The following is a 12,669-nucleotide window of genomic DNA, read 5'->3' as shown; positions in this document are numbered from 1 at the left end:
AAAACAAGAAACTGGAATTCAGTGAAACCAGAGTTGTTTGTGATGTCTGTTTTCATTTTCGCACGAGAAAATTCGGATTGGCTGGAAAGTAAGTCACTGTCTGAATACGTTAATGAAACTCACGTTTCCGTATGTTAAAGTTACTCGTCTTGTCTTTATATCGTCTAAATTTGGTTTTAGTAATCATTTATGACTTGTCTTGGTGGCTGCCATATTTGTCTCTTTTTTTTACCTTCATACTAATGGTGACATCTTTGAACAAACAATTTTACTGAAGGGCGGCGCCATAAGTTATACAAACAACGTGTTATTAAGGTTAATCCCTACCTCTCATTCAAGAGAGTTCCACACGCCCAAATAAAATCGACTAATTAAGAATATGACCTCGCTGCTAGAATCATTATAGGTTTGTCCACAAATGTTGAAATCAGCAAATATAGAAATCACAGTATTAGGATCTTAAATAAAAACTGATCGGGAAAACTTTTCTGTCCAAAGTTGCTTCGATGCCAATTACACATACTTTCAAAAACTGCTTATTGACACTGTGGGAAGAATTCTACGCCTGTTAGCGAGAAAGTATGATTTTACGCCGTTCTTGCTTATTCCAGGACCACTATAAATTGGGTTTACACTTTGTAGCCATTTGGGAACACGACGGCAGTAACCACTAGGCATCCACATCGCCCTTCTACGTTTGTTAACAGGATTGCATGTTTTAGCATTGTAGCTGTTTAAAGAGCTGAAGGGTCTGAGTACAAGGACGTTCCAATTGTAGTATACAAAGTCCCAGAATCACCTTATTTTTCCCTTACCCCCAAGCCGTCGCTGCAATGCTAAAGCCTTAAATTAAGCAAGTCTAGATTTCCTCAGGTTCTGATCCAGGGGTTTCAATTTATATAGGTAAATTTGTTACAGTCAAAAGTATATATATTCAGTGACTAAGCATTAGCCCAATTGTAGTAATACAACATCTTATCTTCTGAAGCGTCGATGGGACGGTGGAGTAACCTAGTGTTGAAAGCCTTCTCTTTCCACGTCGATGTATTGGTGACGTGGAAAGACGGTCAGTGATCGACTGACCCCCGCAAGTACAAATCAATCAATTAAATAAGAAGTGAGCATGTGCCTATGATTAGGTCGCACCTCTGTTATTAGTTTTAATATCTGGGAATTGGTACAGAGATAATGAAAGATAGTTTTCCCTCACATCCTTTAATGAAAGACAATTTGGATAAAGGTTTGTCACTTGTTTGATCAGCTGTCTGTAGGCCTCTCTATGGATGAATGCTGGTCAGTTCGCAGAAGGCCCCCATATCATGAAAGATTGTCTCGCGTTTGATCAGCTCCCTGCACATCTCTGTATGGATGAAAGTTTGTCACTTGTTTGATCAGTCCCCTGTACCCTCTGCATGAATGAAAGTTTGTCACTTGTTTGATCAGTCCCCTGTACCTCTCTGCATGAATGAAAGTTTGTCACTTGTTTGATCAGTCCCCTGTACCTCTCTGCATGAATGAAAGTTTGTCACTTGTTTGATCAGTCCCCTGTACCTCTCTGCATGAATGAAAGTTTGTCACTTGTTTGATCAGCTCCATGTACCTCTCTGTTTGGATGAAAGTATGTCACTTGTTTGATCAGCCCCATATACGTCTCTGTATGGATGAAAGTTTGTCACTTGTAATTTCAGCATTGACCGGTTGAGACTACTTCCCGTTGGTTCATCATTTCATGCTAGCGGGTGTAAATGTATTCACCCAGTCGACTAATGTGGAAACTCAGTGCGAGAAGAGAATAAAAACTTAGTGTTACCTTCAACCAAACAGAAGCATGTAAACAGAAACGGCTCAGAGAAGATATTAACATCGATTATCACTTTAGGTGGCCTGTTAGGAAGCCGTTTAGTATATATTTCCCTTTTACACAAAATACGACCCGTGCGTCCAAGCGTGCGTGTTGGTGTGTGTGATTATGTGACTGTCTGTGTGATTGCGTTGATGTGTGTATGCGCGTTCTCATATGTGTGTTTGTATATGTATATGTGTGTGTATTGGTGTGTGTGCGTGTGCGCATCTCTCTATATGGCGGTGTTATAATGTATGTTAGTGTGTATAAAATAAAATTATTGATACGTGCATGTGTGTGTGCATGCGGGCTTATGTGTGTTTGTTATATGTGTGTGTACGTGTGTGTATATTTTTGTTTAAACATTCCAGCAATCTAACCCGCTATGTAGTGGCGCTGAGACACATAGTTACCCACACACCCCCACTTAATGGATTCTTCATTTAACAGCCACATGTGAATAAATCGATCGGTGTTTAGCTGTCATAAAATGGCCTTGAATAATCTCCCGCTGGCCAGTCCAGCAGCTGAACATGGGCCCCGCCATATCCTCTTGGTTATGCTACCGCAGGCTGATATCACCATCAATGATCTATACTCATTATCAACTTGGACCAATCAGAGTCCTTCTTGCAAAGATGCCACGGAGCACGTTCGGTTGCTAGGGAATATTTTGACGCGAATTAGATGATGAAGTATAGGTAGAGAGGCGTGAGCGACAGCTGGTGGGTCATTGCGCGTCCATTTCATCAAAATGCTATTATCTCTCTCTTTCTACAACTCGCATAACGGTGTTGTGGCCATTCAACCCCGCTATGACGTCATGTAAGAGAGAGTTTTAGGGCGAGGTTTTTCTAGTTTTGCCCAGCAAAGACAAACGGCATAGTAGTAGATTGTGTTTGTACTCGGCTGTTTTCATGTTATGTTCGTGTTTTGAGGACCAATTCATCAACAGCAGGATGTGAGCTGCAGTCGTCCCTTCACAATGTAGGAATGAGGTAAGTGACAGAGATGTACGTTGAATTAGCTACTTCTACACATTCCCAGCGAAGTGAATCTGGATGCCATTTACACCTACATGTGATGGACATTGTTATGTCAACAATGCCTACGTCCTCTTGTGACTGTGGGGTCTGGTTTTAGCTCTGGAAAGTCAGTTAAGAAAGATTTCCCGTTTTGGATTCTTACAATTTTACAAATGTTGTATTCTTTAAATAAAAGAGCCTACATGCGTGTATGCATGTACTTGTATATGTGTGTGTGTGTGTGTGTGTGCGCGTGCGTCTCTGCGTGTTTATACCCTAGAGTATGCTTATGCCAGTTTTGTATTGTCAAGGGATAGTGAAAGCATGTAGCATTTTAAATTAATAATAATCATTTTAACCAGTTAATACCGAGCGTCATTTCTTAATGTTCCATTTCGTAACGTCCTTTGGTGAACACCATTTCGTAATGCACTATCTGGTAACGTCGTTTGGTGAGTGCCATTTCCTATCGTAGCAAAACGTCGTTTGGCGAGCGCCATATTTTAACGTAGCATTTTGCAACGCCCTTTGTTGAGCGCCACTTCATAATGTACTGTTTCGTAATGTCCTGTGGTGAGCACCATTTCTTACTATACCATTCCGTAACGTGGCATTTCATAACGCACTATTTCATGACGCTCTCTGTTGACGGTCATTCCTCAACGTTACGCCCTTTGGTTTGAAGGTGTGTTGTATCAAACCGCCGACATTCCTGTCTCGTGACAGACGCTCATAACTAAAGAGGGCTACCTCTAAAAAGCGTTTTCATCGGCGATGTACCTAACATAAAGGTGGTGCGCTTCAATTCCTGTAGACTTAAACTTAGGGCATTCGTTGAGGTGCGATCGTTTGTGGAGGCAGGAGCTTGATGTGGCGGTGTAGGTGTGACGTTAAAAGATGGCACCTGCCCATTGAACTAGATTGCCATTATTCAAGGATAGTCCTACTGATGTGGAATTGCCTTAACCCAGTTGCTTTAATATGCTGGATGTGTCAGAATGGGTCCTCCCTGTACCTGGCAGCACCACATGGCTCCAACCACCATCCCTTGCACACATTAAGGCTTCCCTTCCACAACAAGCAGGATATAACTGGAATACAATTCACGGCCATGTAAAGCACAATCACTAGAATTAACGCTAAGGAGTTAGCGCCAAAATTAATTATTGAACAAGTACCTACGACACAGATTTTGACAGTCGACCTTGACACCGATTTCGACAGTCGACTTTGACACCGACTTCGAAAGGCGACTTAAGCCATCGTCTTCGTCAGTCGACTTTGACCGTCGAGCGTGACAAAGATTTCGACTGTCAACTTTGGCAGACTTACTCAGTCGACTTTGACACAGACATATGACAGTTCTAGTTCTGCGAACGCAGATTTGTAGATCAGATCCTAAATCCTGCTCACATGTAAGTACAACTAGTCATAATTCTTAGTTCCTACAAGCGCAGCTAACGATATAGTCTGTTGTCTCCCCTTCTGATATCGCTCGCTCTACGTTCGTGATCATTTTTCGGGTATGATATCCGTGCGAGCAAATGACAATGGCCCTGTTAGCGGCGAATTATCTAGTATTGATCTGAAACCGAGACCTCCACTCAAGCACATGTAACCCCATTCTTCTAATCTGTTCGTCGTACTTTTGTCCATGTCGGATTGATTGGCAGACATATATGTCACGGTGTATGTCAATACACTTAACGTTTCTTTGTTTCATTAATCGAGCAATAGGATAATACTGCATGGAATGTATGCGATACACTCAACGAGTACTGAACCGACTAAACCAATCCTTTATCAATCAATGTTGAGAAGTTTGTGGGAAGCATTATGTCTCTTTCATATAACAGAACAGGTTTCGGGTTCACTGGACTTGGAAACGTCCAATGTTGGGTGCCTAGTCGTTTCAGTACGCAGCTGTTACCATGTGGAACTATCTCTCTCTTGACCTAAAGCCAGTAACAACTCTGCCACTCTTCAAAAACATCCTCAACACGCATCCCTTTCAACGATATATTTCATATATCCATGTATTTTCATGTATATATGAACTGTGACGTGTCAGCGCTTTGAGCATTATCTCTGTATGGTGGAAGTCAGTGCCATGTAAATACTCTCATCATGTTTGATAGATTAAGACAGAAATTCAGAGAGTGGGTTTGGGTGATCCTGGCACAGTCAGACCGGTAAGGTTCATCATCAGCTCAGAGCTCTTGCCCACTCTACAAGCAGCAGAGACAGCGAATGGAACTTCTCCAAGGAAACGGTGCCTAGTCGAACCCACAAAGAACTTTCCGGAGAATATGTAAACTCCCCAACTCTTGTATCACCCGGGTACTCTCCTAAAATGACATTATGAGCTACCAAGCAAAAGTCACCGAGAATACTAAGGAATCTGCCGACAGTATTCGTGGAATGCAAGCGAGACATTTCAAAGGCGAGGTCCGCATACTTCGCATGCTTTTCCCGAATCTTGCCAATCACATTGCTGTCAAAAGGGACAGAAAATTCAATGATATAAATACATTCATTGGCTTTATCGAAAAGGACAAGGTTTGTTGGTAGGAATACTTTGAGGCTGTATATGGACCTATTCCAGATAAGTTTAAAAGCATCAGTTTCCATGACGCCCTGGACATGTTCAGGGTCGTACCATGGATGGACCTCGGAGTGAAAGCCAAAGGCATGGCGAAGGTGGTAATGTTATGCCATCATAAGTGACTAATCTCGAGCTGCCAAACGGAAGTCCTGGCCTCAGTGTCCCATTTGAGACCAACCGATTTCATCCAGACGAAGGGGCTACAGTGTAGTAGGGTTGCTAAATATTCTCATTAAAAGAGACATTGACAAGGGCAAATTCATTTGATACTGATTTGAACACATGTCAATGTTCCAGCTGTTTGTATGTTAGTAATCGAATCTGGACAAGATAATGCGGTGATTGATGATTATCCTGGTGCACGATGTGATGCAAACGACAAATTTCTGAGTCCTACAAACCTGCCAGATCGCTGACACTTCAACGAGGGAAGTGGCGGTGGGGTAGTCTAATGGTTAAAGCGTTCGCTAGTCATACCGCAGAACCTGGTTCGGTTCTCAACATGGGCACAATATGTGAAGCCCATTTCTGGTGTTCCCCGCCGCGACATTACTTAAATGTTGCTAAAAGCGGCGTAAAACTAAACTCACTCACTTCATCACAGAAGACCTCATTACGACGGGAACTGATCTCGTTATTTTTAAAGTTTTCAGTAATTTCTGCGTAGAGTTGTATGTACGTACTCATATGATTATTTATGGCGTATTCTTGCAGCAAACGTGTCTTCCTACAGTGACCATTTGTGACTCATGTCCATTTAGGGCTTAAACAGATAGACAGTTATATTCCGTAAAACCGCTAGCTTATAACACCTTCAAATGAATGATCACATTTCACATGATTGGTGCTCATAAATTTATTTTTAAAATTTTCTGTATATTCACAAATATACAATAGATGCAACTCATCGTCAACAACATTAATACCTTTTAATTTACAAAATTAGGCAAATCTTTCATTAAAAGCAATATTTTCACATCTCCCAGTCTCTATAGCTAAAATTGAAACTTCCACATCTGTAATTTGTAATGGTAGATCTAAAATATATTAATAATTATTACAATTTAAGTAGTTTTCCACATCTAATAGGACTCTGACTGAATGGCCCCTTTATAACCAAAACCATAAGAAAATTGAATATTGATAATATTAGTTGCCTAGGTTTTACGTCACCATAATTTAATGATTTCACCATTTCGTAACATTGTTTGGATAGTCTATTCGGTTCGGTTTTATAAATTTAGTCATATATATGTAAAGGGAGTCTACCACATACTCCAAGTATCACAGTATTACAAGTAGAATCACCAACCAAACGTACCTGTGAATTTATTTTTTTCTCTAGTAACTTATGGTCCGATAGCCACTTAACAGAGACACATTCAATGTGCTTACCATCATGATACCACTTCTCATTTTTTTTAGAGGTCCACCAATTCTAAAAAAGGAATCTTGGTCTTTTGAAGATTAACGGACGTACAAGTGAGTTAATTAATTTTTTCTGTAATTGTTTGTATTTATCAGTGTTGAAACATTGTCAGCAAACATAAGTGACCATACGTTAATTATAGGGTTGCAGACGCCCTGAGTACGCTGAAAGCAGACTTTCACCTCCTCACATCAGCACGACATCGTCCACACCCAACTCTAACTGTGAAAATCAATGTATTGTTCAGTACCATTGTTATTAGCGTTTGTGTTGTTTCCAAGTTAGTGATGTAAACAATCTGCCTGATTAGGGTTGTGACCGGTGGCCGACCTAAGGCTGAATGTCCTTGTTTATAGGGCAGCGGGTGTATGAGCTAGCTGTGTTCAGCAGGTGGTCGACACAGAACACCTGCACATAACTACATGGCATTTGTTGGGAGTCTTTGTTGTGTAAGGCTAATTGAAGAACACAGCAGCATACCTAGCGAGTTTATATTGTTCAAATTATTACTTTTTATGTATGTCGCTGGTCAGCGCTTATCATAGTACATGCCTGGTAACCGCTGCAATGTGTGGGTCTCGTTTCACAAAGCGATCACCCGTGAAAATCCTGGTGAGAATTGGTCCTCAGTAACCCATGCTTGTCGTAAGAGGCGAGTGATGGGAGCGAGAGGTCAGGCTCGCTGACTTGTTTGACATATGTCATCTTTTCCTAATTCCCGATGTTGTTGATCACTGGATTGTCTGGTCCAGACTCGATATTTACAGACCGCCGCCATATGGGTGGGATATTGCTGAGTGCGGCGTAAAACTGATCTCGCTCACTCACAAAGCGATCTTGACGCCACAACTGACGTAGGTCTACGTAGAGAGGATTAGGAGTGCATGGTCCTCATGAACATTTCGCTTTGAGGAACATTTTCTCTTTTTCATCTGTGAGAATGTGTTTGTTCAAGTAAATTTGTGATGGCCGCTGCTGCTGCAAGTCAGGATTCGCTTACATATATGCTAACACTTGTGACCATCATTGGATAGGGATTCATAAACATGTGCTTGCCAGATAGGCTTCCTTGGAAGTGATCATATTTCATAAATATATGGATAAGGCTTGCGTTTATATACATTTCCCAGCAAATGTCTCACTCACTCACTCTCACACTCTCATAAATTCCCTCTCACATACACGCATTCTCTCTCTCTCCTCACACACACACACGCACACACTAACACATGCACACAAACTCTCACACGCGCGCGCGCGCACACGCACGCACACACACAAGCACACAATCCTATGTCTCTTGACTCATGCACATACAAAGACATGCGCTTGGCCATCGATCCCTATCACAGGACATTTACACATACAAACACGATGACAGTTCCCAACTCACAATACCTATCGCCCACGACCCGCAGACAAACAGTGCAATGTTATGCTTAACCAGTACTGTTGAATCAATATCCGTGACTGGACGTCATCTCTGCCAGTTAACACACGCTGGATGAAATCCATACCGTACAGGTAGTGTCATTCTGCCACAAGAAACTGCTTCTTGCTAATCATTCCGGTTTCAACCTCAATCACCATGTGCCCTCTGTATACATGAATTTTCTTGCATTGATTTGGTTCAGTTCTGCAAGCTTAAATAATTTTACATCCATGCTCGTCATATATACCATTTAACCGAACTATGCACAGTACACTATATACTATATACTCTATGATGCAATATAGATTCTGAATAATATATAGTGTACAGCATACAATGTGAAAAACCATTTTAGTTATTAGGCTTAGCGGTAGTTACTATAAACTTCCTAATACGGTGTACAGCAATTTGATTGGTTGTTGTTTAACGCCGCACTCATCAATATTCTTGCTATATTGCCTTAGTCTGTAAATTGTGGTGTCTGAACCAAACAATACAGTGATTAACAGTTGGGATCGTTCTACGCAGTTGGGATACGATGTCAACCAAGTCGGCCAGTCTGACCAGCCGATCCCGTTAATCGCGTATTACGACAAGCATGGGTTACTGAAGACCAATTCTAACCGGATCTTCAAGGATCAATTGTCATTTGAAGTCAGGCAGTCAGGTAAATACGTCTAACATGGCGTTAACGGCTAAATGGGGATCACAAATTTTGTAGGGGGGCACAATACAATAACATAGAGCAGAAATAAAGTGACGTGAGTCTTGATGTTTAGGTACACCTTCCATTTAGAGGGAATGTATATTCAGCGTTAGCATTCGGTTTACTTGTAATTACACACCCAAGAGACCGAAACTATTGTCGATAAGCACTAATATTCTCGTAAGGACTTTAAAGAAGGGACACAGAATACAGATAACGAGACAGGGAGATAATGGGTCACGTTCTGCCATACCATGGAGAATGCGAAAGGTACATAGTGGTCATGTTGTTTATGGTTGTGTCAGTATAAACAGGTAAATGTCTGTTTGTTTATATACTGGTGATTGATTGCTGCAATGGCTTTCAATGCGATGGTTTCGATTACTACATTCATTTGTGCGTACATTTAGCTTACGAAGTCATATGAACTGTTGCTACTCTGCACGAAAGGTACATGTATACTATTCGCTTTAGTGATGATACTAACAGCTAACAAGCTAACAGCTAACAGCTAACAGGCTAACAGCTAACAGCTAACAGGCTAACAGCAAACATTCTGTAATACGCATACTTCTTGGTGCGAGTGACTGAGCAGGTATTGTTATAAGTATTCTCTAAGTAACTGATCCCCCGATGGCATATATGACCAATCACGTGACAATTTACAACCCACGTGACACGTTATAACCAGATTTTCTCATCTGAATCGAAACGCGTCCCATTTAATACCATATCGTATTGTGGTCTGGAATTGCCCCAAGTGATACTTAGTATAATCGAAGATCTTCTACACAAATATACTCATTAACGTTAAGTGGAGACAAATGGTATTCGGGCTAGTTCTGTCGATAAACTATTAAGGAGATCAATGAAATGCTTTTTTTCAAAACCTGAGGTATACACCTGTTAAGGCAGCTGAGTAAAAGGTTCAATAAACCCAATGTTACCATTGGACAACATTTGTTTATTGTGAGTGAGTAAAAGAGAGTAAACAATAGAGGTAGGTAAAGTAAACTGATGGTTGATAACGTGAGAGAAACTCATTGCCGTGGCAGTAAGATATATAGCAATCAGACTGATTTGGTCACCTGTGATGCCTCATATTATAACCATGGAGGCAGGTGCTGGCAAACATTCCTCATCATTGTGTATTTTATGTCTTGCATTTGTCATTAAAAGCATGTCGTTGTTTGCTCTTGAAGGCCAGATGATTCTAATGAAACAAAAGCAGCACAAAAAAGCATCTTTTCTGTGACATGGGTATTTTATTTAATTAGTTTGTTTTTTATTTTATTTTATCAACAAAAAGCACACACACAGACCAATCTGGACACTGTCCTTCAATTACAGCGCCATAGGTAAAATACTTAATTCATTAGAGCGTATGTTTCATATGACGCAAATTTGAAACATTTTTATTGGCAATACGTTTAAAAGCACTCGTCGATACACGGGTCACGTTTCTTTCCTAGATTTATTACTGAGCAACGTGACGTCGATCACGTCTAATTGTACCCGTCATAAGAAATGTGCACGACTCAGGCCGAACAAGAGCTTACATTAATCAAAGCACATTAAAGGCATTCTGGATATATACTGAACTCAGGCCTTGCACCAACTGACCTGTTCTGACCGGATAATGACGGACAATAGATGTTTTCACTCTTCAATCTACCTCAGTCCTCCACCCTTTAAGTCCAACACGACAGCGGCATTGACGGTACTAAGGGCGTTATAATGTTGCGGTATTGAAAGGTTTATAAACTCCCGCTAGGTAGTTTAAGTGTTGTCTGACGTTGGGATTAATCTGGTGACCGCGTCTTTTAACACAATCATTGCTTATTTGTCAACCATTTTGGGATATACTCACACAGCTAATGAAAGTTATCGTGAGATTCCGAACCGGCACTGCATTTTATGCTTTATCCTTTTGAATGAATGTTGTTTCACTCCAAAAGGCCTAATCAACTATTCTACGATTATTTAGTGTATCTTGAAGCTTTCAGATCTATTGCCAACTACTTATTTAATAAGATGTCAAAAAATCATGTGCTTAACTGCGAGAGTCTACCAATCAGTTAATTCAAGGACAAAGAAACTATGTAACTTTTGTTATATTTTGGATTACACTTTTTAATAAAGGGCAGATTCTAAATTTAGAACGGTTTCCATCATGGTGGTTAAGTAGGTTAGATGGCTGACTTCTTTTGCAGGCCATTAGGTGCCCGACTGCATGAGGGTAAGTGTTCAGATCCCGTCAGAGGACAAACTGCAAAGCGGTCTCTCTTGTCTAGAGATAGGTATCCCTTGATGTTCCTCGATCTGTTTGAACTGCTAAGCAGATACCATTCTGAAAGCTGAATCCTTTTTTTCCACGAAACTTCTTTTGAGTCTTATAAACCAGATACCATATAAACATATTACGCATGATGTATTACATTAGCAAATGAGTATGTTCGCAACTGCCACTGACCTGGTACAATAAGATGGTCCTGTGACTGTCATCCTTCCTCACAGGCTGCTTGGGCTAACCGGTATACAAATAACGGCACTTTGGGTATTATAAGTCTGTGTAACAGTCTCAGAACAACATTGTTTTCCCTACTGCCTAACCCTCCCTGCAAGCCTAAGCCCCTAAATGAAGCAAATCTAGGTTTCCCCAGTTTAAGAATCTCTAAGCTCACAGGGACTCCTTTTCAGTTTAAATGGGTTTATTTGTTAATCATTATATTTTTGTATATATTCAGGGGCTACGTCTAAGTGTGTGACCACGGCAGCTACACTTTGTCGTGCCGGGGTACTCCAACACTCTTACCGGGTACGAGTCTTTGGATTGTCTGGCAAGGTCGCGATATATCAAGGGTCCTTTGAGGTTTCAAATGCATTTTTGTTTCGTGAATTCCTGAATAGTTGTCTAGCTTGAACACCTGGTTTGTATGCGATCGTTTTCCAATCAGCCTTAGGAGAGAGCAGATTGTGTTGAATATTATTGACAAAACTTGCAAGTGCATGTAACTGCGATGGACTTTTTGGTGCATCTCGATGGAAGATATGCATTGTTTTTGCTCTTTTAGCATGAACTCCATTATGAATATTACGTTGGGTTTTTTTTTTATATTTGCAGTAGCATTTCATTATCCTTCGTCACCGCAGTTTAATTGTGATTGTTTCGGACGGACGGCTTTGTTTATCGCGGACATTGTTTGTTACAAACGATAGTGACGGGAACGATCACATTTCGCGCCATTTGTCTCCCCGTCAAAGATTCCCGTATTGATTGATTCATAAAAAGGTATCTGTATTGTGTTACACCCGATGACTTGAAAATAAAAATATCCGATATTAGCATTTGTCATTTTAATAAAGGAAGTCCCATACTCTAAATAATTATTTCAAAAATAATTCTTCCATTAATGATAACGAGCTATTAAAACCACGAGAGATACTGAATTGGCACTTCGCTAAAGACTATGGCTACAGAGTAAAGGACGTAACTAGTGAACCCTGCTCCGATCCACTAAGCGTTCGTAACCTTACGACCTGGCGTAACTCTATAGTTTACCATAACCTTACGACCTCGCGTAACTCTACAGTTTACCGTAACCTTACGTCCTGGCGTAACTCTATAG

Source organism: Haliotis asinina, chromosome 7 (genome assembly GCF_037392515.1).
Source record: "Haliotis asinina isolate JCU_RB_2024 chromosome 7, JCU_Hal_asi_v2, whole genome shotgun sequence".
In the NCBI taxonomy this organism is placed as follows: domain Eukaryota; kingdom Metazoa; phylum Mollusca; class Gastropoda; order Lepetellida; family Haliotidae; genus Haliotis; species Haliotis asinina.
The sequence above is the reverse complement of the archived record's forward strand: the minus strand, read 5'-3'. Positions refer to the sequence as shown.